We start from the raw sequence: 27,682 nt of genomic DNA, 5'->3' as shown, positions 1-27,682 counted from the left end.
ATTGTCTTGAAGAGCATTAAATCAGAACTGATTCTTATTGAAAAAAAGTTAAGATGGTGAGTGTGGCAACATAAAAAATAAAAGAGAGGGGTCAAATGGATTAAATAATGAAAATTGAATTGAAATTATCTTCTATCTCTTATATTGACAAAAACTAATAAAACTTGAATCACCATACACATCCAGCCAGCTTGACACCCCTAACTCTCCAGATTGCACAGATGAAACATTTGCAAATGCCTAAATAAATACACCACCATACTTGCCTTGTTTTCGAAGTGATGCCAATGTAAACAAGGTAATGACTGGAAATGTATTTTGTCAGTTTTTATGGACAAAGAAACAGGACCACTGGCTGCAGTCTCAAATAGATGGCTTAGGTTAAATTGACTTGTGGCGACATATGTAAAAGATTGTTTTGGTCGATGACTGATGTGGAGAGTTCAAGATTGCTGTGGTAGGTGCAATTCCTGGACTATGAAGCTTGGGGAGGCTAAGAAAGCTAGCTGACCATGAGCCAAAAAACAAGGCAGTAAGCGGCCTTTGTCCTTGGTTTCTGTATTCAGTTTCTTGCCCAACATCCTCAATGAAGGAGGTGACCAGTCATAAAAACCCTTTCCTTCCCAAGCTGCCTTTGGTTGGTGGGTTCATTCCAACAACAGAAAGCAAACCAGAAGACATTCCCGGTGATGTTAGCTTCAATTGCCAGAGTTGGCACGGTTTAGAATCACCCAAGAACGGAGTCCCTGTGAAGAATCATCTGGGTTATCTTGACCCTTGAGAACACCTGTGATTTCCTTAATTGAGTTCATTGAGGTGGGATGACCCACTCGCTGTGGGTGACACCATTCCACAGTCAAGGGATTTTGCATAGTGTAAGAGAGGAGACAGTTAACTGAGAATGCATATGTGCACAAATACTGTTCTCTGCTCTTGTTTATGGAGATGATAGCACCCACTCCCTCAAGTTCCAGCTGCTGTGACTCCCCTGCTCTGACAGATGGCAAGCTGGAACTCTGAGCAACTCCTAAGTTGCTTTTGTAAAGGTATTGCATTACAGATTTAGTGAGGGGAAAGCAGCAACAAAAAGAGCCCTCCCCAATGAGGATATTATCAAGAAAATGTATTCAAAAGAATTATAGGAAATTTCACCTTAAAATGGTTTAATTACAGGAAAACCAGAATACTGTTAGAAACTTAATGTGTCATGAATGGGATTAAAAATAGGAGGGTATTACTTAAGATGAACAAGGAGCCATAAGATGTAAACAGTGAGGGAATAAAATAACACAGCAAGTTCAAATGGAATAACCAAGAAGACAATTTTGCTGAATCTAAAATACATTAGAGATAGATATGCTGTATATGTGTTGGAAGCTGTAAAGAATGCCATAGTTATTTTCAATGTAACTGGAAAGTTTGAGGATCTCCTTTGTTATTCAAAGAATAAACACAAAAAAATGTCGAGAGGAGACTGTCAACAAGGCATACACAAGGATTCTCAGAACTCATTGCAAAGCAGGCATTCATTTAACACATCTGAGAATGGTCACACTGAGACAAGAACATCCTCATTTTTCCTCTATCAGCTCCTTTCCAAGCCATATATCAACACCAGAAGAGAGCCCTCTCTTTTTGTTGCGGACATGGAGCATTGTGTAAAACAGCATTCTGGATTTCCTAAGGATGGTCAAAACCTTCAATATGTCTTACCTGACTGAAGGTACAGACAGAGGAGGTCTGCTTTGGTTACCTGGTATGCAATGACCGAAGAAAAGCATGATGCCATGGTAGAGTATGGCATAGTGTAGTGTAGTCTTAGTATAAGAACTAATGAGCTTGCAGTGTTGCACACAAATCGAATGGAGAGTAAAATGTGATAAGCTCTGAAAAAAAATATGAAAATTTTACTAACTAGACTGATCAGTGAGGACCCTTTCTTACCCTCTCCCTTGGCTGAGGCAAGTTTATAAAGGTGAGAGACATGCTTTTTTAAAATACATAAAACATGGAATATGTCGTAAACAGTGGAACAAGGAAAGACAGCCAAATGAAGAAGAAAAGAAAGTTGTGGCGATTACCAATATTGATTCCACAGATTTGGAGATATAGAATTATATGAAAAAATTAAAATAACCACTATGAATATATATGATTTCTCAGATAATATAGATAGCAAATTTTATTACCTACATAATGAAAATACGTAAAAATTAGAATGTACAAACTTAATAATTGAACTGAAAAAGTTTACTGTAAAATTTTTAGTAAAAGATAATTTGAAAAATCATCAACCTTTAAGAAAGAACATTTACATCAAAGCACCAAAGAAATGAAGGGTAAAGAATGTGGCTTATGAGGCATCACATCAAAAGACCAAAGCATACAATATGATTGGCCACAAGGGACAAAAAGAGGAAAAAGATGCAGAGAACCTATTTAAAGATATAGTAACCACCTTTTTTCCCATGTCCGTCAGAAAGAAGTATACTTTATATAACACCTGAGCATAGTAAAAAGGATAGGAATCAATTTCATACAAAAAGTCAAGAAACCAACAGCATTCAAACTGAGAGAACCACAAACCTAAACACGTATTTATGCAGCTGGAAGTCAAAGAAAGCTAGACAATTCTAAAGTAACAAAAGAAAGGCGACTTGTCATGTTTTTAGGAACCACCTAAGATAATCTTCAGATTTCTCAAAGGGGAGCTCATAAGCCAGAGAAGAGTAGCATAATGTGAAGAAGGAAAACCTACTCACAAAGAATACGATATCTAGCAAAAGTGCCCTTTAAAAGTGAAATAAATAGAGGATTTTATGAGCAAAGAAGATCTTAGAGAACTTGTTATTAGTAGATCTGCTTTCCAAAGTATACAAAGAAGGTGTGGCCTGTTTGGAGTCGACAAAGTATTATCAAGGAGCAATACAAAATATAAAACCCAGAACAAATAAATATTGATAAAACAGGTGATAGTTAAGTAGAAATTACGCTATATAAAAACACTTTTATTTATGTTAGAGACAAAAATAAAAATTAATTATAAATTTTCCTTTTTTTCTTTTTTGTTTTTTCATTATTTTTATTGTTTTCATTGAGCTATATATTTTTCTTTGCTCCCTTCCCTTCCCCCCCCTTGTACCATGATCCCAACACTACCAATTTACACAGGAGTTCTTGTCTTTTTCTACTTCCCATGTAGATTAGATCCTTGTATGTCTGTCTTAGGGTCCTCATTGATGTCTAGGTTCTTAGTTGTGAATTGTAGGCTGGTTTTTCTTTGCTTTATGTCTAAAAGTCACTTATGAGTGATTACATATTATATTTGTCTTTCTGGGTCTGGGTTACCTCACTCAATATGATGGTTTTCTAGATGCACTCATCTGTCCACAAAATTCAAGATGCATTATTTTTCCACTGTGTAGTACTTCATTGTATAAATGTACCACATCTTCTTTACCAATTCTTCAGTCAAAAGGCATTTAGGTTATTTCTAGGTTCTGGCTATGATAAATAATGCTGCTATGAACATAGTTGAGTACATGTCTTTGTGGTACGATTGACCATGATTAACTTCATGCTAAAAATAATAACCTGAAATAAAAGGATATATTCCTGGTACCACTCATTCCACAAAAAGATCATAATCACCAAGAAAAAAAAGTCTGAATGCACAGACCCTAGTTTGAGTATTAAAATAATAATCTAAAACATTTTCAACCTAGAAAAATTTGGGAGCAAAGGGCTTTACTGTTAAATTCTACATAGAAGAATTTATTCAAATCCTTCTCAAATAGTTCAAAACACTGAAAAGGAAGATCATTTTCAAATTTATTTCATGTAGCCAAAGTAAAAGAAAAAGTTACAAAAAAATGAAGGAAAAAGGATAACCCTGATGTACATAGATGTAAATCACCTATCAAAACAATAACAAATTTAATTAACAACACATTATAATGACAACACATGACCATGTAGTGCCTATATCTAAGATGGCAATTAAAGTTGAAGAATCAGTCAGTGAGACATACCACATGAACAGAATTCAGGGTAAATTAACCACATGACAACATCAATAGGGTCACAAAAATGAATCTGTCATTTGCACATAACCATGAAAAATATGCCATCAAATTAGAATAAGGAAAGTATCTCATCATATTAAAGTTCACAAATGGAAATCTATCAGGTAACATTTTATTTAATAGTAAAGGCTGAAATTATTTCAAGATAGAGCATGTCCAGAATGCCTATCTCCATGACTTCTATTCATTATAGTATTGGACACAATAACCAGAGTAATTAAACATGAAAACTGAAAAGACATATAGATATAAAGTCATTAAATACAATTATTATCTTTCATAGATAGTATGATCTTTATATTAAAAATCTCTAAACATTATAGCTGTGCCCATGGTTGGGTTAAAGTCTTGACTTTCCTCTCTCATAGCTTGCCTGGCATTTTCAGTGCTGGCAGCCAGATAGAAATGTTTCCAAATTCATTCCAGCTTGGGACCTGTGTCTTGGATCCAAAGTACATGCTGTATTCACCAACAGGATCTTTCCATAGAATTCTTGTTAGCAATAGAGAAAAGTAGTAATTGCTATAGTGTTTTGGGGACTCTGAGGTCAACCACTCACAGGAAGCTATGCATAAAAAGGCCTTGGGATTTTGATTTTAAAAATCCATGACTCTTCCCTGAGGAAGATTACTTTCTCCAGCTGCAGCATTCCGAGATGCCTATAGTTCTTTGCCTTGGCTGAGACCCTTTCAGCCTTTCCCCCTTTCGTAATGGCGTGTCCATTTGTGTTGTTCTTGTTAAGGTCATAGTTAAGCTTCCATGCTGCTGGAACTTCATGGACAGTTCTCAGAAACAGAGAGTACAATACACATCCTGTTCTTCTGACTTTTATAATGTTTCCACCCTGTCTTCTTCACTGATTCCTGAGCCTCAAGTAAAGGAGTTTTCTTGTAGATACATTACGACTGAGCTCCACAGTACTGCTGTATGAGTCACTGATGTTTTCTGTAAGGGTTATGATCAATCCCTGTAAAAAAAAATATATAGAAATAACATTAAATAAATTGAGCAAGTTATATTTATGTATTTAATACTGTATATGTTTTTTGTGTATAAATGTTTGCTTTATGACAACAATTAATGAAAAAGTAGCCATGGATTTGAATGAGTTGGGTAGGTTTGTGTTTAGTAGGGTATAGAGAAAAGGGAATGGGGAATGATGTAATTACGACATAATCTCAAAAACTAAAAATAAGTATATAAAAAGAGCCTCTCATGTGCCAATGATGTGGGATTCCCCACTATATGCTCTGAATATGTGTTACTACCACTGGTTAATAAAGAAGCTGATTTGGCCTTTGGCAGGGCAGGATATAGGTAGGTGGGAAATCCAATCTGAGATAGAGATAGAAGTCAAAGTCAGAAAGATGGCATGTAGCTGCTGAAGGAGAAAGACACCAGAACCTTACCAGAAAGCATCAGCCTTATGGCAATACACAGATGAATAAAAATGGGTTATTGATAATATAAGAGCTAGCTAGGCATATGCCTGAGCCATCAGCCAAACAGTGTAGTAATTAATATAATTTTTGTGTGATTATTCTGGTTTTGGTGACCAGGAAACAAAAAACAGTCTTCACTTACATGCTAAAATAATGTTTTTTTAATAAGGCATTTATTGAGGATTAAACATAACCATATGACTTTTGAAAGTAGCATTAGCTATCCATTCATGATGGCTTCTGAGATTCAATCCTTCCACCCCTCATATTTTTAGTCAGCTTAAAAAGTAGTAGTTTCCTTTTTTTTCTTTAAATTATTCTTTGTTTTGGCTTAAGCTCCACCCATATCTACCATTTCTCCATCTCTGCCAGGTAAAATATATCCACTGGTATAATTGTGGTGCCATCGTTCCAGGGGTAACTAGTGATTTTCCAACTGGCTCTGATGCTGGTTCGTAGTATAGAGGAAATGCATGCCTGTCCTGTAAATACAATTAAAACCTTTAACTATATCGTGCGAGAATGTACTACTGACGGTTTGTTAAACAGATAAATAGTTAAATTTACCTTCTAAATATGTGTGTTTGGAATAAAGCTCCTAGTTTTAGTCAGAGAAACCTATTTTAGCAGAAGGCAATGGTCAAAGAGCAGCGACTTTTATCAACGTATTGAGGATAAGGAATTTCTGAGTACAGAGTCCTAAATGAGACATGTATATTACTCACCGGGAGGCAGAAGGTTTGTGGGTAAATTGTAAACGCTGAAGGATCCAGAGGAGCGCTGTAAAATGCTCTTTCCTGGCTAGGACGTAGTCCCTGCAACTGTGAAGACACTGCAGCTGTAGCCCCTTGCACAGAAATAGAAGGTATGGAAGTAGTAGTGGATTAGTCGGAAGAGCAGGAAGAGCATAGGTTGGGGAAAAAGAAACGGGGGAGGCTGGTCACAGCATACTGCATGCAAGTAAGAAACTCAAAAATTTAAAATAAACATCTAAAACTATTGAAATCCTAAATATCCACATAACTGGGAATTATAGCTTTTATAGACATCCAGCCAAATTGAAGCATAAAAAACAAACAAGCTTCCAGGTGGTGGTGGTGCATGACTTTCATCCCAGCACTGGGAAGACAGAGGCAGGCAGATCTCTGTGAGTTTGGAGCCAGCCAAGAACTACAAGAACTAGTTCCAGGACAGGCTCCAAAGCTACATAGAGAAGCCCTGTCTCGAACAAAACAAAAACAAAACCAAAAAAAAAAAAAAAAAAAATACTCCCAACACCACCACCCCCCCACACACACACACAAAAAGCAAAACCAAGCATACAAGGAAACAGAAATGCCCCGTGCAAACTGACTGACTGAAGGTCTGTGGCCTCATTGCTAGAATACATCCCGCCCTACTCTATTGGTCTGTATACCTGTTTGCGCCAGTACTATACTGGTTCATTACTAAAGTTCTGTAATATAATCTAAATCTAGTGTGAGGATATCTTCCACATTACTTTTTTTCTCATGATTGCTTTGGCTATTTGGTGTCTTTCATGCACCTATAAAAATTCTAAGATCATTTTCTTCTAAGTTTGCAATGAATGCTGTTGGTGTTTTGATGGCATTTGCATTGATTTTGTAGAGTAATACAGACATTTTTAATACTGAATTTTATCTTTGATCACAGACATGTCTTTCAATTGTCTACTCTTTGAATTCCTTCTTTAGCATAGAAAATTTTCATTGTATATCGTCTCGTGAATTGTTTTGATCCTGAAGAATTATTAGTCTATCATGAATTGGATTTCGTTCTCACAATTTTCCCTCAGCATGTTTATTGTTGATATATGGAAAACCTGATAATCTTTTATGAATATCTTGTAGTCTTCTACTTTGTTGAAAGCCTTTATTATATCTAGGAACTTTCTAGTGGAGTTTATAGGGTCTTTTACATTGAGAATAATACATTATTATTTTTTTATCACTGCAAATTGTTTATTAAAACACAAAGCAATGGACAGTGAAAAACATCCTGATTTTTTAAACTTTTTGGTAGGAGTAGGGTGGGGCATGGAAGGGGCAGAGACTGATGGAGACAGCCCAGAAGGAAAGACAGCTCTATCCACCCCTACTGCTTCCCTGGCCAGCAGGTTCAAAGCCCCTCGAGTACACCTTGGTGTGCACTGCTCTAAATGCATGGTGTGGCCACAGAGTCAGCCTGCCCTCACAGGAAAAGATGGGAAGGAACAGGAGCTACAGGAGCTACTAAGGATTTGATGCTTTTTTTCCAATTCTTGGTTTCACACAAAGCAGCCAGGTTCAATACTGAGCAGCCGGGCTAGTTTCCTAACAAGCCAGGTTGGGCCAACAGTGGCTGAAGAAACTGCCTTGAGCTTAGAATGGATAGCCATCCTATCCCAGGGGGACTTTGTGGGAAGGCAATGTTCTTTAACTCCAGCAAAGGTTAACTAATCCAGGGTCAAATTTCTTTTCATTCCCTGGATTGTGGCACACCAGGGAAGAACAGAGTCAAGAATGTCTCTTTTCCTGATTTTGCCACGACATCTCTCCTTGCCAAGTCTCCCCTCCCACCTGGCACCTTAGCTCTCCTTTTCTGACAGTGCTAATAATACATTATTTTAAGATACTATAATTTTACATTTTCCTTTTCTATTTGAATCATTTTATTTCTTTTTCCAAGAGATGTTTGTGCTCTCATATTCTTTGAAGTATCATTGACAGTAGACAAGTGACAGTAAAATGCTAAATATTTGAGGAATATATTTATCTATAGCATGGAAGTATGCAATACAACTGAATGTAATTAACTCATATAAATTACCTCAATTCTTTCATATACTCAGCATTAATGTACCTCGAGGACATCATACTATGAACAAAACAGTCATAGAAAGATGCATTGCATGATTCCATTTGAAGAATTATCTAAAATAATCTAGCAGATCAGATCAGAACTGACTAGGAGGTGGGCATAGGAAGAAAATGAGGAACCACTTTTCAACAGGTATAGAGTTTCAGTCACAGAAGATGACAAAGTTTCAGAAGTCTGTTATGCAATGTGTGCTTACAACAAACAATATCATAATAAACACTAAATATGGCTAAGAGCATAAATTTTATGCTATGTGCTGCTTTTTTTCAAAAAGAAGAATACAAAAATAAAGAAAAAGAGACTAGATAACAGGTAACAGACATAAAGACAGAGGTAAAAAATCAGTATGTTTTTGTTTGAGGTAAAAAATCAGTATGTATCTATGTTTGAGTTGGATTTCAATTATATTTTTAGTGGCATATTTTAGCCTTTATTATTTGAAGCTTTTATAGAATAACAATACATATATAAAGCACAACATAGCTAAATACAACCACTAATTTTGCAATATAGAAAGATAAATTAAATGTTAGAACCAAAAATATTGCCAGAAAATATCAAGAACTGAGAAGATAACATATTTAAATATTCCTGAGGATAACAATACACACTTTAAACAGATCCTAATAATGCATAAGAAAGAACATGGTAGAAGACAGTGAGAAATAGGGAAGGTGTTTTAATCATAGTAAGATAGACAGTAATACCTCTACAAATTTATCCTTTTAAAGGGTTAGAATAGTGATATTGAATAAATATAACTGATTGAGGATAGCTATGAAAAGATATCAAAGAAATTTGCATTTGTCCTATCAAAGGGAGAATTGGAAGAAGAAGAGATGGAGGAGAAGGAGAAGAGGAAGAGAAAAGGGAGAAGGAGGGGAAAGAGGTAGAGGAAGAGGAGGAGAAAGTGGACGAAGAGAAAGTGGAGGAGGAGAGAGTAGCTATAAGCCAGGGAAGAGTGTGGACATATATTACAGTTTTAAATGTTTAAGAAAAACAGATCTACACTGTTTTTTTTTTTTTGACTCTTTGATCTATTGGCTTTTGGGAAGCTGCCACCACCCCACTCCCAATTAAATAACATCTCACATGAACACACACACAGGGGGGGGAGGGGTGCTTATAAATGCCTATCCTTAGCTTGGCTTGTTTTTAACCAACTTTTCTTAACATAAGTTATCTCATCTACCTTTGACCTCTGGGCTTTTCTAACTTCTGTAATCTTCCTTTCACTCTTACTTACTCTGTGGCTGACTGTGTGGGTGACCCTTACTTTTCTCCCTCCATTTTTTCACCCAGGTTTTTTCTTCTGTTTATTCTCTCTACCTGCCAGCCCTGCCTATCCATTCTCCTGCCTTGATATTGGCTATTCAAATCTTTATTAGACCATCCATGTGTTTTAGACAGGCAACGAATCACAGGTTCACAAAGTTAAACAAATGCAATATAATCAACGCAATTAGTACATCAGTAAACAAATGCAAAACACCTTAAAATAATATTCCACAACACTATAGAACCCAGAGAGGAAAATAGACAGAACTTCAGACATATCCTGTTTCCTATACTTCCTATTTCCCATTCCGTACTCCTTGAGCTAACATAACTATAAGCCATGGGCAAGGGTGTTAAAATCAGATGCATATGGGTTAGTATCTAAAGTTACTAAGAGTGAAAAAAAATTACTAAGAGTATTACCAGGCATTGGTGGCACATGCCTTTAATCCCAGCAGTAGGCTGGCAGAAGCAGGTAAACCTTTGTGAATTAGAGGCCAGCCTCATCTACAAAGTGAGTTACAGGACAGGCAGGGCTAAAACAAAGAAACCCTGTCACAAAAAGTTTAAAAAAAAAAAAAAAGAAAGAAAGAAAAGAGTGAGTATTTAGAAAGTAAATTTTTAAGTATCTTGATGCATATTTAAATATATCCCTGAAGAATTGATGAATTTTCTTTTTCTAAATTACAGCATTGCTAAGTCAGTTCATATTTAATATACCATCATCTTCTTGTAAGATCACAATCAACGGCAAAGGGAAAAGATAAAATCAAAATAAGAGGATGTAAGAGGAAGGAATAAAGATAGAGGTAAGAAAGAATAAAAGACAGGATGAGGAAGGTAAGGGATGTAAATTAGTTCTTACTTCTAGTCAGAGTCAAAAGGCCCAAAATTATAAGTACCATTTTTAATCTTCTCCAGCACATTCCATACCTACCTTTGCTTTAACAAGGTCTTACTGAGTAGTGTCTAAGGAAAAGCAAATTTTCAAGTTTGTAGCTTGTTGCTCATTATAAATACTAAGCGGTGCACCCACACACTGAGACAATGGGGATGTTCTATCAGGAAATCACCAAGGCCAGCTGGCCTGGGTCTGAAAAAGCATGGGATAAAACCGGACTTGCTAAACATAATGGACAATGAGGACTACTGAGAACTCAAGAACAATGGCAATGGGTTTTTGATCATACTGCACTTACTGGCTTTGTGGGAGCCTAGGCAATTTGGATGCTCACCTTACTAGACCTGGATGGAGGTGGGTGGTCCTTAGACTTCCCACAGGGCAGGGAACCCAGATTACTCTTAGGGATGATGAGGGAGGGGGACTTGATGGGGGAGGGGGAGGGAAATGGGAGGTGGTGGCGGGGAGAAGGCAGAAATCTTTAATAAATAAATAAACAATAAAAAGAAAATAAATAAATAAATACTAAGCAAAGAAGTGTGAGAGCCAGAAGGATGCCTTCAGCAGAACGGCATTTGGTGGACATGACCAAGTCTTCACAGACATGAACTCACAGTGGCTGTAAAGACATGAACAAGATTGGTCTTCCCAAAATCTCATCATGGAAGGGCCACTTGAGGACCCTAACATAACTGAGGGACTTTTGTGGAAGTCAAGATCTCCTGAGTAAATTGGAAGCATGGGGGTCTTGGGGGAGGGTTGAAGGGAGAAGAGGAGAGGCAGGGAGGGGAGCAGAGAAAACTGTAGAGCTCAATAAATATCAATTTAAAAAAGAATATGGAAATACACTGTTTGGGCAATAGAAAAAAAACAAGGGAAAAAAACCCCAGCTTTCATTTTGAAAGGCTACCCATGCTCCAGTAAATAAATTTGCCATGCATGGCTGATTTACATAGGAGATCCTTCCTTTTTTGAAGAGGAAGGAGGAGGAGTGGATGGTGGGGCAAGATTGGCGAATGGAATAAGAGAAGACGGTGGAAAGGAAATGTGATTGGTCTGGGAAATTTTGCTTATTTAATTAACAAATAATAAAATAAATAAATACAAAGAAGAAAACAGTATTTGGCAGTTTGAATGCAGACTAAAGCTTTGTTGAACTGCCTTATCTTTTGCTTGTTGGTTAAATACATTATTATATCATCTGCTATCTCACTGAAGACACCATGAATCATATCCTCTGTAAGAAGTCCTGAAAATTCCTGTACATCCATTTGTTTAAAACCTGGCTGTTGCATAAAATAATATAACAAATAATTTGAAAGGAGTAATGCTGAAGGTGCCAACCAAAGTAAATACAGATGGGCTAGAGAATCATTTTTACTAACACAAATGTTTGTATTTGAATTTTGCATTCATAAATAGTATCTAGGAAGATCATTTACTGGATTTTCTATTCACCAACATCAAAACTATATCCCATGTATAATCGTCAATGATATTTCCTCTCATATCTTTGTTAATGAATTTATGGCTTTCCTAATTAAATTACCTTGTATTTATTTCTATGCAACACAAAAATTAGCTTTTCTTGACGTTGTTCCACGTTCTGAAGGGGAAAGAAAAATCCTTTCATGTTCTTTTCATCCCAAATCCGAATTTGGAACAGACTTTAAGCTTAGACAAATGATACCATGGTTATTGGCATGAAAAGAAAGAATGATGCAGCGGTGTGCAGCAATAATGAAAGAGAGAACCCTCAAAAGCATGTCAAGCAGGTGGGGCCACCTGTACCCATCTAATTCCTGCCCTAACTGTCTGCCACCCACTTGTGAAAAAGCTGCAGAACTTGATACTGGTTCAATCCTGGTGAGCAAAGGGGGCTGTGGCTCTAGTTCAAGGACTAAGTCAGATTTGGAGGAGGGGGATTATTAATATTAGTGCCAGCGGATCATTGTCTCTCTGCAAAACAACTGCGGGGAGCCCCTCAACAAATCCAGCTTTGATTTTTGTCAAGCTCTCAGATGTGAGAACGGACACCTGTGTGCTAGACATTCCCAGCTGTACTGTTGCCGTCCAGCCCCCTGTTCCAGCTGGCTGACATTTCCTTACAAGGAATACAGAAAAGTGTCTTGAGGAGAGGGAAGATAATTCGCTAGAAAAGTGTGTTCTGATCTGACATCAAGTAACGCATTAGGAGATAGTTTTATAGGGTGCCATCTTCTGGGGAACAAGAGAATGAATCAAGAAAAGTGACCTCGTTTAGAAATGCCCAGGCTGTTCCTTCTTTCGACCCTGCTCAGTTAAAGAAGAAATGGGACCATTCTGAAAGGAAAGGATGTGAAACTTGTTGAATGAACAAGTACTGACTTGATGAAGGAGTGCCATAGATTTTTCCTAAAACCGGACATCATAGGCAGGATATAGATGCAGCTATTACTCTGCCTCTCTTTATTACACATGTTATTGTTCACAAAGTTACTTTGCCTGCTTGGTATTGATTGAGAAATGTAATTTGGTATCCTACCTGTGACTTCATGTTTGTTAAATTACATCACAATGAATTTTAGGTTTGTCACTCTCTTATATTTCACTATACAAGTACAGAGGAGTTGCAGCAATAGCAGAAATTGTGGTGACAGTTTTTCTACCCATGGCAAAGGCCAATTGCCACAGAAAGATCATCTTCATGTGAAGGGTTTCTTTTCAAAAAAGAGTGGAATGATGGGCATTTGAGTAGACCTGAGTGTGGATTGTTTTCTTCAAAAGTCATCAATACCATTAATCTTCTTTAACTTTGAGTTAGAGCATGATGATGGTCTGGGTTTTACCACTGTCTTGGCTCTTTCAGTCCTTGTGATCTCTTTGGTCAATGGAAGAAGAGGAATTGATCCATAATGGTTATAATGTCTTTCAGTGCTAATTTAGCCTTGAGCATATCCATTTTCCAAACACAGGGTCATTTATGGACATAGGATACTTACGTCATACCATCCAGCTACCTAGGTGTTGAGTGTGGGATCCATTATGGCTTGTGTGGCCATAATTATCTAACAATAACAGCTAATCCATCGAATTACCTCATCACCTCAACTAGGGAGAAGTAACAGGGCAAAGATGTCTCTTGAAACAAGTAAAGTAGCTACCCTTACAAGAGCAATTATTGACAGCTACGTGAGTTATCCAGGTTTGAGATAGTTAAAATTGTCTTTTCTAAGGTAATGCGATTTTCTGCTATTAAGTCATTTTGTTATTACATGTATTCCAGTCTCAGAGAAGGAAAAGCCCGACAGCTCCAGTGGTGTGAGGTCCATAGTAGGCTTCTAAGTTCCCTTTAGAAACCCAGACTTTCTTCAAGAAAATGAACACGCATGCTGCTGTATCTTTATGGATCAAAGCAGCCTGTAATTTGTATAAAACATCTCTATATGAGGCAACATCGCAGAGTTCCATAGAGAGAGAGAGAGAGAGAGAGAGAGAGAGAGAGAGAGAGAGCAGAATCGTAAGAAAAATGGTGATATAAATGTGCCAGCTTTTTTTGTACAATATGTTCAGATGGTCTGGTGGAAAACAGCGCTCAGCACCATATTTAATTCTCACCAAATCTCAGTGCACTGGTGACATGTACTAGCCTTATGTCTTTTTATGTAGATTGTCAGGAAACAAGACCTAATAATTCTGCTTAGCTGCCTGCCAATTCAAAGACTTGGCATTCTGATATCTTCAGGAGTTTACTAATTGCCTATGGTGATACTGAATTTTCTGCTTGTCATTTACTAACAGTGTCTGGTAACAGGGTGTTCTCTGTAGCACACCTTGAGGTAGATAATTTTTACACTCTTCAATGCTTAGAGAAATAAGAGAAAATCACTGTGAATTAACACAAATTTTGACATTTCTCAGAAATAATATTGTTGAGTGGAGTAAATGCTTGTTTAGCACTTGTGTATTAAACATTGATATAAATATTATGAATTGATCATGCATAAAAAGCCACGGTATGCACTGTATGGTATGTGCAATAGAATCTATCTGTGATCTTTATGATTATTTGTGATACTTATGATATAGTAGTAATGATGTCATCACTTACATTTCCAATGATATCTACTAAAGTCATAGTTTATGTGTCTCTTAATGAGTTTTGAAATGTCCATAGGGCTATTCTTTCTTTGTATGTGCAGACTTATAGTTTTATGTCCTGATTAATTTGAAAAATAAAATGATTTTGTACCTTAAAGGAAGGATATTATTTACAAAATTCTTTCATCCTTTCGTCTAGACAAGAGAATACTACCTAGAGGTATCCAAAGAATGTGGCAGGAACAATCCTTTCACCTTATAGACGATGTCTAATTTAACATCAGCTTACTGGAACAAGGCTGAGATGTTAGAGAGATTTAGAGAAGGTGATGGAGGACATAACTTATCCCTAGGACTATCCCATATTCCCACATGAACTAATCTTCTGGGACCTCAATCTTAGCTTTGCTTCTCAAAACTATGCTTCTTCCTGATTTGTCCTTTATTTGAAAACCCCTACTAATTTCCAGAGAATATGTTCTACATGCTTACATGTGAAGTGTAGCATTAAAAATAATCATTTAATTGATAACTCACAATTCACAATTATTTCTTTTTAAAATTCTGTTTTGAAAGTATTATTCCTTCATTTCTTTCCTCCCTTTCCTCCCTCTGCTCTTCCCACGTAAGCCTTTGTCCCCGCTCATATTCATAGCCTCTTTTTCTTGTTATTTTTGTGTGTGTTATCATAAAAACATAAATATAACCTGGTCAGTTTGTGTAACATTTTCTATTTATATATTCTTATCAATGACCACTGGGTGCTGAATAGCCAGTCCCAGCATTCTTCTCAGCTGTGTGGAAGGCATTTTAGAAGTATCTGAGGGAAGTTTTTAAAAATATTAATGTTTGGAATACCCATAAGCTAAATTAACCCAGTATCTTTGGAGCTGCAGTCCAAGCTTTAGTATTAAAAAAAAAAAATTCCCCAAGTTGTTCTTCATTGACAATGACTGAAAACCACAGCTTTAGATAGAGAAAGCAATACAGAAAACGCATAGATAACCCATGATCAGTCAATATTGCTGATGTGTTAATCCAAAAAGAGCAAGGCAATCAGGAAAGGCGATTTAGTTTAAACATGACACTAAGCACTGCGAAGTTTTCCTGTGAGGTAATTGCAAGTCACTGAAAGATTTCAAGCCAGAAACTAATATCAGATTTCTATTTAAACATGGTTACATTCACAAGTGTATGAACTTTCCACTAGCATTCCAGACACCAATTACTTCTTCTAATGGCCTTTTAATGAAAGGTAGAACATTAGAAAAATTTTGCATATATGTGTGCAGTTTCCTTGGAAACTTATTTAGTTGTTGTATTTTCAAAGGACTGTTTAAAGTAAAATAGTTTATGATTCATTTTTTTGTGCTAGATAGGTAGGAATCTGTAGATAGACAAATGAATTGAGTCTGTTTCAAACCCATATGGTGTTTCTCAATTTTATGTGAATAAAATAATGCAGGAATGTTTCATTTCTGCTTCTGTCCTGTCAACAAATATTTCTATAGGCTTGTGGTATGGCTCAGCAGTTAGAGGTGCTTTTGACCAAACCTTGAAACCAAACAGTCTGGGTTCAATCCCAGGAACCCACTAGGTGGAGGAGAAAACCTACTCATGAAAACTCTTCTCTGAAAACATGCACCTGCACACACACGTGCAATGCACACACACACATATGCACACACACACCTACACACATATAATAATATTTAAGACCCTAAGAGAGACATACATAGATCTAATCTACATGGGAAGTAGAAAAAGACAAGATCTCCTAAGTAAATTGGGAGCATGGGGACCTTGGGGCAGGGTTGAAGGGGGGGCGGAGGCAGGAAGGCATGCAAAGAAAAATGTAGAGCTCAATAAAAATAAATAAAAAATAAAAATTATGATTTATCACAAATTAACTATGCTTTTTTTATAAGCCCAAGACCTACTATTTCATAGAGACACATATCCCAAAAGATTCAATGAGGGCTGAAGAGAGGAGGGGAGGGGCAGGGAGGGGAACAGAGAAAAATGTAGAGTTCAAAAAAAAAAATAAAAAAAAGATTCTGTGTTTGAGTTCAGTCTCTGCTATCGACAATTAACAGGTTCTGGTGAAAGAAGTATGGTTTTCAGTTTGCACATTCACCTACCTGGTCCTGTTTAGGACACATAGCCAGAGATGTCAATCGGATATACCAACTACCCTTTCAACATGATTTAAACCATGAATGTAAAATTGTAATATTTATTACTCAGGGTTAATAGGTGGTACAAGGTTCTAAAACCATACTGGTGCCCTCATTTTATCAAGTAAAAATTTAAAGTCTAGTGTTTCACATTCAGGATTTTTAATTCAATCTTATCATAATCTCACAAAGGCTTCTGTCTCTTCATTCTGGATCTAAGATCTCACCTACCCATAGATCTAATCTACATGGGAAGTAGAAAAAGACAAGATCTGCTGAGTAAATTGGGAGCATGGGGACCTTGGGAGAGGGTTGGAGGGGAGGGGAGAGTCAAGGAGGGGGAGCAGAGATAAATGTAGAGCTCAATAAAAATCAACAAAAAAGAAAAAGAAAAAATATATCACCTACCCTTCATAGTAGTTCAACAATTGTGAATTCTAAAGTTCTTACTAAGAAAGAAAGAATGGGTAAAGTTATATATCTCACTGAGAAAATAAAGATCGTCTTCCTCAAAAGGTCACAAAGAAACATCCATTTATTCTGGTGATCATCATCAAGCCCAATGTTATCAAAAAAACTTCTGCCTACAACTCCATCTCAGTAGGATTAATATTTTAGATAAAAACATTTTTAAAAAATTTATGTACATGGATGTTTTCCTTCATTTATGCCTATGCACTACATGCATGTTTTGCTCATGAAGGCCAGAAGAAGAAGTCAGAGCTTCTAAAACTGAAGTTACGGACAGTGATGAGCCATTAACACTTGAGTTGGATACCCAGATGTGATTAAAAATTAGAGTACGGCATCATGTGTTTATAATCCTGGAAGATGAGGTAGAAGGAATATAAGAGACAGAAGACAAGAAATTGTGCCGTCTCTTCCAGGCATGACATGGTTATTATACGCCGGAGCTCACAGTAGTTGTGGTTATTTCCATAGACCTATACAAGAGAGGGTTAGAGCACCTCCAATGAGGGACTGGTAAGTGGTCATGAAGTTCCTCTACTCCCTGAGGAGATTTTGACAGTTAAAAGTTGCTGGGCAAGGAGGAGTCATTAATATAACTAGTGAACTGTCCATGCTCTGGTAAATAAGAGTCTACTTTGGCTCATGACAGTGATACAGTCAGTGACACATACATACACTAAAAAATATTAAATTTTTCTATTGTTTCCAAAGTTTTGCAAAATTATTCTTTTTTTAGAAATGATAACAGAAACAAGATTTACAGATAACAGATTTGGTAATTGCTATGCCTCGAATGTTACTTAAAAGTAATGTTAAATATTTTAAAAATATTTATTATAGTTGTGCACATACATGTGTATATACATTTGTTCAGGGGGCCTTAGAGTATGTATACATGAGTGTGTGAGCATAGGGCTTGTGTGAAAGACAGATCTGTGGCCTACGTTTTCTTTTTCCATGTTATGTGTTCTGGAAAGAGAAATCAGGTCTTCATTACTCTCTGAGCCATCTTACCTTTCAATACACTAGAATACTGATAAACAGTGTGTTATTGGAAGGTAGCACCCAGCAACGTGTTGGTTTCATGGAGATGGAGCCCTCATAAAGGGGTTAAAAAGTCACAGTACTAGGTGTGTCTTTGTTATACAAGCTAACTCTTTCCACGACCCTCTGTTAGATTCAGCAAACAATAACCTCTGCCACTTATGATGCATCATGAACATAGCCATGTCCTCTTACGTCTCAGTCTCCAGCCCAAAATTAAATCAACTTTATTACTTAGAATTTCCCCACCCTCAGAAGTTCTGTAATAGGAATAAAATGAATTATGACACACTGATTATGTCACCGTCATCTCAGCTGCCGTTATTAACTTTTAGTCCTAATGCTTATTAAAATCTTAATAATGCATTTATAATTTTAAAAATCATTTCCCTCATGGGGCTTATACATGGAGCTCAAATCTTGTAATCATTTGGCTATCAGGAGTGCAACTGCCTTGAATCTTTGATTGCTTCCTCTTTGACACTCTTTGGAGATTTTTGTATGGCATGAAATCTTGAAAACTTAGTGATATGTATCTGCTTAAATATTTGGGAATGTGTTCATCTATATATAGGTGCAGCCATGTACTGGCTTTTCGGGAGCCTAGTCTGTTTGGATGCACACCTTCCTAGAGCTGGATGGAGGGCCTTGGACTTCCCACAGGGTAGGGAACCCTGACTTCTCTTAAAACTGGAGAGGGAGGGAAGGGGGGATGGGGGAGTGGGAGAGAATTGGGAGGTGGAAATTTTTAATAAATACAATAAAAAGAATGGAAACTAATAATATAGTTTTGTTAAATAGAGATCATATTATAAAACCTCCTAACGACTTGTAGCTATACCCATAGAACAGTGCCTCTTTCAACATTCATCAGGAACTGCAGCACACGACGCCCATCTGTGTTCTATGCGTCACCATACAGTTTGCAAGCCAGGCAAGGGGCTGGAGATTGAAACACACAAAGACTCACAGAGACAGCACAGACAGAGAGAGACACAGGTCATCCTTGATGCCAGGATGCCCCAAGAATGCCCCTCTATTGTGTTCAGAGGCAGCTTATATAGGGATAGCCATGCCTCAGCCAACCCCCCCCCCCCAGAAACCACTCTCCTGCCATCAGGAACTAAAGCAAGTTGTTTACAAGAAATTCAGGATCTGGGGTTCACAGCTTCCAACATCTCACCACACACACACACACACATACACACACACACACCATATATATGTGTGTCTGTGTGTGTCTGTGTGTGTGCAACTAAGCACATGCAAATCCCACAAGAAATCCAACTCTGTTATATGCTGGAAAATGCCCTAGCGATCATGCTCATTCTATGGTCAACGTGAATGCTATTAAATGCTGATGCCAGCTACAAGATAGTCAGAGCAGCTGTCTGACAATTTTAGCTGCCATGAAGGAGGCTGCAGCAGTGACAATATCGTACCCATGGTGATCCCAGAGTCTCCAGGATGACTTGGCAGTTCCTCCTTCCTCTGCCTCTTTCAGGAAATCCTACAGACGCATGCCACCACAATTGGCCCTGGCTGCAGGCAGGTTCGGAGACATTCCGCAGCTATTATGCAGGTTTCTCCGGTGCTCCGTGAGAGCCTGCCACTTGCGCTGCAGTCTCTTGGGCGTGCAGAGCCTGGAACCGCCACTGCCTTTCCCTTGCCCCACTGCTGCCTTCCATATCTTCCATACGCTCCTTGTCTTGGCTCCAGAACTTGTTGCCGCATTTGCTGATACTCCTGGCACCTCCATGGCGTCTCCCAGGCTGGGCACTGACTGGGCCAGGGCAACATGCCTTCCTCCAAAGCCGCCTAGCAAAGCTCCGTTCCAGCTGCCTTCTAGCCCCTTCTGAGTCCAAACTGGTACATGGAGTGGAGCAGAACTCAGGGAAGCAGGCTTGCTGCTCCAGAACCACTGAAGGGGCCCCACTTAAACAATCTTTTAGGGAATTTGGGCATCGTCAACCTGTCTGGCTACTTCCTGCTGAGTGGGGGTGCTGTATTCTGGGAGTATTTTACTGCAACATTTCAGGGATTCTCGGTGAATCAAAGGACATGAATCTGGAATAAATCCTCAGGTTCTCATCCTCTTTGGAGACAAAAGCAGGAAGCTCTTTTCCAAAGCATCAGATCCATAGGCCTGTACTTTAAAGCCAAAACAACTTTCTTAGCAGTTCCCAGAATCAAATGTCTTTCTCCAGTTCATAACACAAAAGATAACAAATCAACACAATAATATACATCTGTCCACATTCTATTTGAGCTGTATACATTCATCTCTTTTCGTTTTTGAGGCGTTTCACCTTCCTGCCTCCTGTTTCGGAAGCATCTCTGGGGATGAAAACACACACACCACCTCCCAATCCAGCCTCACAATTCCCAAGGGCAACCTCTCAGGGTTCCCTAGTTCCCCATCTGGGTAGGGCCTCCACTTGTAGCACACCGCGCCCGTCTGCACTTTATGCGCCACCATACAGTTCGTGAACCGGGCAAGGGGCTGGAGACTGAAACACACAAAGACACAGAGACAGAGACACAGGTCATTCTTATGTCCAAATGCCCCAAGAATGCCCCCCTTCATTGTGCCCATTGGCAGCTTATATAGGGATAGCTATGCCCCAGCCAAACCCACCAGAAACCACTCTCCTGGCATCAGGAACTCCTGAGGGTCTTGTGCTCAGAGCAGCTGTAGGCACTCAGATCAGGGGAAAACAAGTTGTTTACAAGAAATTCAGGATCCGTGGTTCACAGCCCCCAAGAAGGAACCTCTTGGAATAGATGGCAATTAGTATAAAGACTCTACAGTAGTAACTGTGCAACGAGGAGGAGACTATGGAGTGCTCTGCCCTTAGTGGGAAATACATACCACACCCCTTTCTCTGAGGCTCGGAGATTTTCCCACAAGGAGGAGCAGAGTGAGTGTAAGAACTAGGCCTGTGAATTGCTTTAAAGAACCTTTGTTTTCCAGACACAACAAGGTGGTTGTACATGTGAGCACATGTGATTGGGATGCTATGTACAAGGCTTGAAAAAGGGTTTTGTTTCTTAAACTCAAGGATCTCATTTTCACATAACAAAATATTTGGTGTCTGAAACTCTTTCCAAATCATTAGAATTTCCAACACAGTACCCCTTTATGCTGTGAGAATTTTCATAAAGCAGATGATCTGGTAAATTTTCTTTAATCACTAGTACATACAGCATTCTAAAAGATGCACAAATAGAGCTCTGGAAAATCTGCCTTCATCACACATGCTAACACATTAGCTATTTTTATTTTTTTCCATTTCCATTTATGAACTGAAAGCTAAGTAATGCAGGACCCAGTCAAGATTGTCGTAGGTACATCAGCCCATCAGCTGCTTAGAACTGAACCTTTCAGAACATTGATTGTTATTTGAAAGGAAATAATTTGAACACTGACTTCAGTAGATGATTTTGTTTTCTCTCACCAACCTCTACCAGTGAGGAATGCATTGCAGAGGTCCCCGACTGATAAAAATCACTGTAGTATATTTCAGAAACACGTTAGGCTTCAGATTCTTAAAGCATTGTCTTACCTCTTGATCATTTTCATCACAACAAAACTGTGTCAACTCTGGTTGTTGAAGAAAAGATGAAAAACAGATTTCTGGAACAAGAGAAGGACTGATTCAGTAAAGGTCTTGCCACATAAGCCTGGCGATTTGAATTCAGGTCCCCAGAAACCACATAAGAAGTCGGGCGGTATAGCACGTACCTGTAATCCCAGGGCTGGAGACTCAGAAGCAGATATTCGTGGGAGCTTGGTGTTTAGCTAGTGTAGCTCTGGGAGACACGTGCTCAGTGGAAGATCTAAAGTCTACTTCTGGCTGGGTTCCTGCTATCTGCAATTCTCCCGGAATGGAATTTAATGCTGACACACACTTATGTCTGTCAGGTCTCAAAGACTCTCAGGACTAATGGCGAACTCTGGTTTCTATAAGCTTATTTAAGTGCACGCTGCTGCTAGGCTCTCTCAGCCAGCCTCTGTACTAGCGTCATCCTGATTGGCATATCCCACCCCATACCTTAAACCTCTCGAGCCAAGAGCTTCATTTCTTTTCCTCCAACTTCTTGTTCCTATATAACCTGCCATTAGGGACATGTGATCTATTGGCTTTCTCTTGGCTTGGCATTCTCAGTTTGCTTGTTCCCTCTTTCTTCTTTTCTTCTCTTATCCCTTTTCCCTCCTTCCTCTCGTGGCCTGGTTCAGTTTGTGCCCTTCCAGACACTTCTGACTGTACTCTCCCTCATATCTACAATAAATTATTCTTCAACCATACCTAGAAGCCGTCATGACTTCACTTTCATTCAAAATCATGATTTAGTTCCATCCTAAAAGTTGGACATTTCCAGAAATAGTTCACTATACACAGCCAACAGATCCTATTTTTTTTTTTTTTTTTTTTTTTTTTTGGTTTTTGGAGACAAGGTTTCTCTGTAGTTTTGGAGCCTGTCCTGGAACTAGCTCTTGTAGACCAGGCTGGTCTCGAACTCACAGAGATCTGCCTGCCTCTGCCTCCCGAGTGCTGGGATTAAAGGCGTGCGCCACCACCGCCCGGCCAGATCCTATTTTTTATATGTCTGATTAACTAACCATAATAGAGTTTTTGGATAAGGACTAGGTGGTCCACATCCTCTCACTAAAAATACATATGATCAGTGCTTGTGCATACTAGTTAATAAAATAATGACAAGAATCATAATTACCATTTTGACTTTTACTGTCTATAATAAACCACATATTAATGGGGTATTTTGAGACAGTGTTTGTCATTGTGATAGTACTTTAACAGATAAAGAAACTACCACCCGAGATTCTATTTTCTATTTGTACATTGAATTTCTCAGATATTTGGTAAAAGGAATAAACACCAGTAAATTTGGAAGAAGTTGTAAGACTTATTAATTTATTTACAAATATAAGTTATATATTTATTATTTGACTTTTAAAAAGACACATGGTGATAATTATCATTTAAATAAGTGAGAAGCTTAAATACAGTCTAAAATTTGTTGATAAAAATGCTCCTATTGAGGTGATAATCTTCTTACACATATGTCTAAACAAATAGAAGGTGCTTCCTCTTTTTCTCTCCTTTTTTTTGAAGGGTGTGTGTGTGTAATCTATCTTAAGTTTTCAAGAAGTAAAAAGAGAATTTACACTCATAGAAAAGACTTTGTGGAACTGTTCAATGTTCTTGTCATCAGCTAAATTAAAGCTGACAGGGCCAGTGAGTCTGGAGGTTCTCACCACTGGTGTGACTGTCTTGAAGTATTTTGTCTCCTTGGAATTGCTTTGGTTCCATTCCCCAAGGAAGTTGATTCCATGTTAATCTGACTCAGTCACACAGGTTTTAAATAGTTTGTGCCCAGCCCCGTGGAGAGAATTTCCCAAAGACTTCTAGCCCATTTAGCGACCCAATCATCCTTCTTCCCTTAGGAAAGAATGCTAATTACAACAAGAGATTGCTCACATTTTAACATAGCGCTGAGTCAAAAGAGCCAATTCTTAATTTAGGGATTGCATATGAGGTTAAAGAGTATGCCCTCTCGCGGGTCTTTGAACTGAGAATTGCCATATGCAAAGACAAAAGTAGCTTGAAATGATGATAAAATGAGAACTATATTCATCACCATAACCACTTTACAGGCAGGCTGATGCTTTGTTGACTTAAAAGGATCTGATGTATTTAACATAATACATAATCATAATACATTTGATACAATAATTCAATCATTTGTCTTGAAAAAAAACTTTGTTAAATTTTAATTTTTAATTTCCTTACAAATCCCATCTAAATGTGATGTGTGCTGTTGAAGTATATACCAGTGAAGAATTTGAACTTCACTTGTGTTTGCTCCAATGATGAAAATATTTATGTCATCTAGTATATACACTTCACCATTCATGTCATTTTAAAGGTTAATGCTAAATTTAAAAAGCAAATTTAAGTTCGAGTTAACTATATCATATATACTTTAAAAAAGCAATTTTCAAAATGTATTATTATTAAGAAAGAAGCAATTGTTATTAATAACTAGAATCAGAACATCAGATAGTAAGTTTTAAGGGATTTAAATGTAATAGAAACAAATTGTCCTTGAAATACAAAGTGAGGTTTCTTAAGATATTCAGCCGCCAGTGAAAACATTCACCTGGAACGAATGTTTTTATATTTCTTAGTCTTTCAATAAATTTTATTTTCAGATTATTTCTGTGATCCTGATATGATTTCTGGGCTTGATTTCTGTAATTATATGTCAGTATGAGTGTGAAATAATTGTTGGGTAAGATAAAAGCATTACTATGTAAAACACTGGCCTTGCCTGAAATATACTCACCACATTTACAGGACAAAGTAATGCCTGATTTCGAAGACATTTTTAGGTGAGATTCCTGTGTTTCTAATACGAAAATGTTTCACTTTATAACTAACACTAAAACAGAAACAAAAAGAAAAACAAAAACAAAATCTCCCAAATCCAAAACAAGAGAGCTCTCTCTTGGGACATAGTCCCAAAGAGGCTCTTGGTAAACAATAGTAACAGCCCTCTCCATTACTTGTAAGGAAGTGTAAATGCTGATATTCCTTCTCGGGAAGGAGTTTTCAGCTAGAGGGCAATTTGAGATACTGTTGGTACATTCCAGAACTCCCCTTGGTCCTAATTAGAACAATTGAAAGAAACTGTTAATTTTGATCAGCTGGTGAAAAGCCCTGCTGTTGCCATCAGTCATTTCTATGGAGTTCAACTTTCAAGTCCATAAGCGAAAGGGTTAGATTAAAGGGTTTTTCCTCCCAGTAAATCATTAGCACAAATGCATCATTTCAAAATTAATACTTTAAGATTGAGCTGTATTTTAAGGTTATAAAGTTGTTCGTTTAAAATGTGACACACAATGTATAAGTAATTCATTTCACAGTGGGTAATATATTTTTCGTTTCCATATTTAGAGCTAAATAGACTATTTTAATTTGTTGAAAGGCCATCTTTTGGAACATAGAGTTGCTGGTATTCATACTACACATATATAGTGATGGGAAAATAGTTTATGAAGGTTAGACTGTTTCCTGGAGGGGGAGGGAGACGCAGCAAAAGTGGGAAATAAAGTAGAAATGTGGTGGGGGAGGGGCTTTCCAAAACTTTTCTGATTGTAATAGAAAAGCAAACCATGAGGCAGTAAGAAAGGTAAACAGCAACAGAAGCAGTAGCAGAAGCAGCAGCAGCAGCAACAACAAAACAAAACAGAAAAAACAGTGTACAAAGTTACAGCCAACCAGAATAGCACAGTTCTCACGGAGAAGAGAGGGTGAGAACTTGCATGCTTGCCCAAGACAGGGGACTAATGATTGACAGCTTCCAGGGCTAGAAGAATTGTTGGTTTGCTTCACCGTCTGCCCTGGAGAGTGATTCTTCATTGCGTGCTGATCTCCAAATGTTTGTACTTTGATAATACTTGGAAGATAATCCATTGGAATCCAGACAGAAGAGACCGAAACTTGTGTATATAACTATGTGCCCTTTCTCATACAGTTTTTAAATTAGTTTTTAATATTACTAAATGAGGAGATGGTTTTCATGTCTTTACATGATGAACATGGCAGGGAACATTCAAAGGGATTTCTAGAGAACAACTCTACAAGGTAATGTTTTCAATAGCCATCATGCTTCTTAGAAACCAATCTTTTATTTTAGGCATGAGATTGGTGATTCTATGTTTGCATTCGATATATTATTTTTGATATTCATACCTCATAAAAGGAAGGGTTTTTATTAATTTATTTAGCAATATTAGTTAATTAAAGTTTATACTCATGTATATTCAGTATCTTTAATAACAACTTGGTTGAGCATTTCCTCTCACCCTTTGAACACCAGAGTCCTTGTCTTCGTCATAACTATTGAGGATGCCTGTTTTCCTAAGAGGTTATGGGTATAGCTTCATCTATATGAATACCTCAGTCAATGCAGTCTGTTAGACGAGTTATGGAAAATCCATTAGCTTTTCAACAAACCTCTATAATTAATACCAAGAAAGGAAGAGGTTATATAAAAATTAACACCTACTGAATGAATGTACCAAGTATAGAGGTGGAGAAGAAACAGAGAATTGGTATTAAAAGAAAGTGCAACAAACTACTCAAAATCTTACCACCCAGAGAACTTACCAATGGGATTTCCTAAAGCCTAGAGTCTTAAAAGCCAGTCTCAAACAGTCTTATGATAAGTCAAACAAACGAAAACCAGGGAAACAAAAACCCCAGCTCTTATGGCAAGAAAACTGGATGGCACGAGCTACTCCACTTCTTAGCTTCTAGAGAGACCTGTGAGAAAATTATTTCTGCTCTTTTTTATTTTAAATATTTTTCTTATTAAAATACTTGCAATATTTTAAAATAATACAAATAAATACTTGTGGTATTATAAAATAAATACCACATACCAAAACTAAGCCGAGCCAAAGTCTGTCTCAAAAACTTTTTTTTTTTTTTGGTTTTTTGAGACAGGGTTTCTCTGTGGCTTTGGAGCCTGTCCTGGAACTAGCTCTGTAGACCAGGCTGGTCTCGAACTCACAGAGATCCGCCTGCCTCTGCCTCCCGAGTGCTGGGATTAAAGGCGTGTGCCACCATCGCCCGGCTCAAAAACTTTTGAAATGGTTAGGTTTTTAAATGTTAGGGCAGCAATTCTTTTGCTATCAAGTATATTTTTATGTATTTATCTACCATTTCTGTTCTTAAATAAACTGCTCTCAAGTATTAAAATACCGCAATGGGCTGCAAGAGTGTCAATAGTTCACAACATTTCACTGTAAACTTGAAATTTGTCAAAGGGTAGATTGTAAATTTTAAGACCGTGGGGTGGGGGGCATGGCAACTATGTGAAGTGAGGAGAATTATCATCAGTTTGATTAGGAGGATAGTTCACAATATATACGTTTATCAAAACATTCCATTGTATACTTTAAATGTATGCAATCTCTATTTGTTAGTTGCACTTTTGAATGGAAAAGAAAGCTAAGTATCACTCGGCAATTAACAGAGGAAATAGATGTGGGACTATCTATGTAGTATTTGGTTTTATACCATGTCCCTGGCCTATTTACTCCCAGGTTCGGGGCCCCCTGAGCAGTGTCTGGGATGTGTTCCGTAACACATCGTAGGCTTTCAATCCAATCATATATTTGTTTGCAAGTTCCACAAGCTTTGTTCTCCTCGTGCATTTTGTAGGCAGGTCACCATTGTGGACTCAAGAGTTTGTAGCTGTATTAGTGTTTGCCTTTCTACTTTGGTAGCA

Source organism: Chionomys nivalis, chromosome 15, assembly GCF_950005125.1.
Source record: "Chionomys nivalis chromosome 15, mChiNiv1.1, whole genome shotgun sequence".
Lineage (NCBI taxonomy): Eukaryota > Metazoa > Chordata > Mammalia > Rodentia > Cricetidae > Chionomys > Chionomys nivalis.
The sequence above is the reverse complement of the archived record's forward strand: the minus strand, read 5'-3'. Positions refer to the sequence as shown.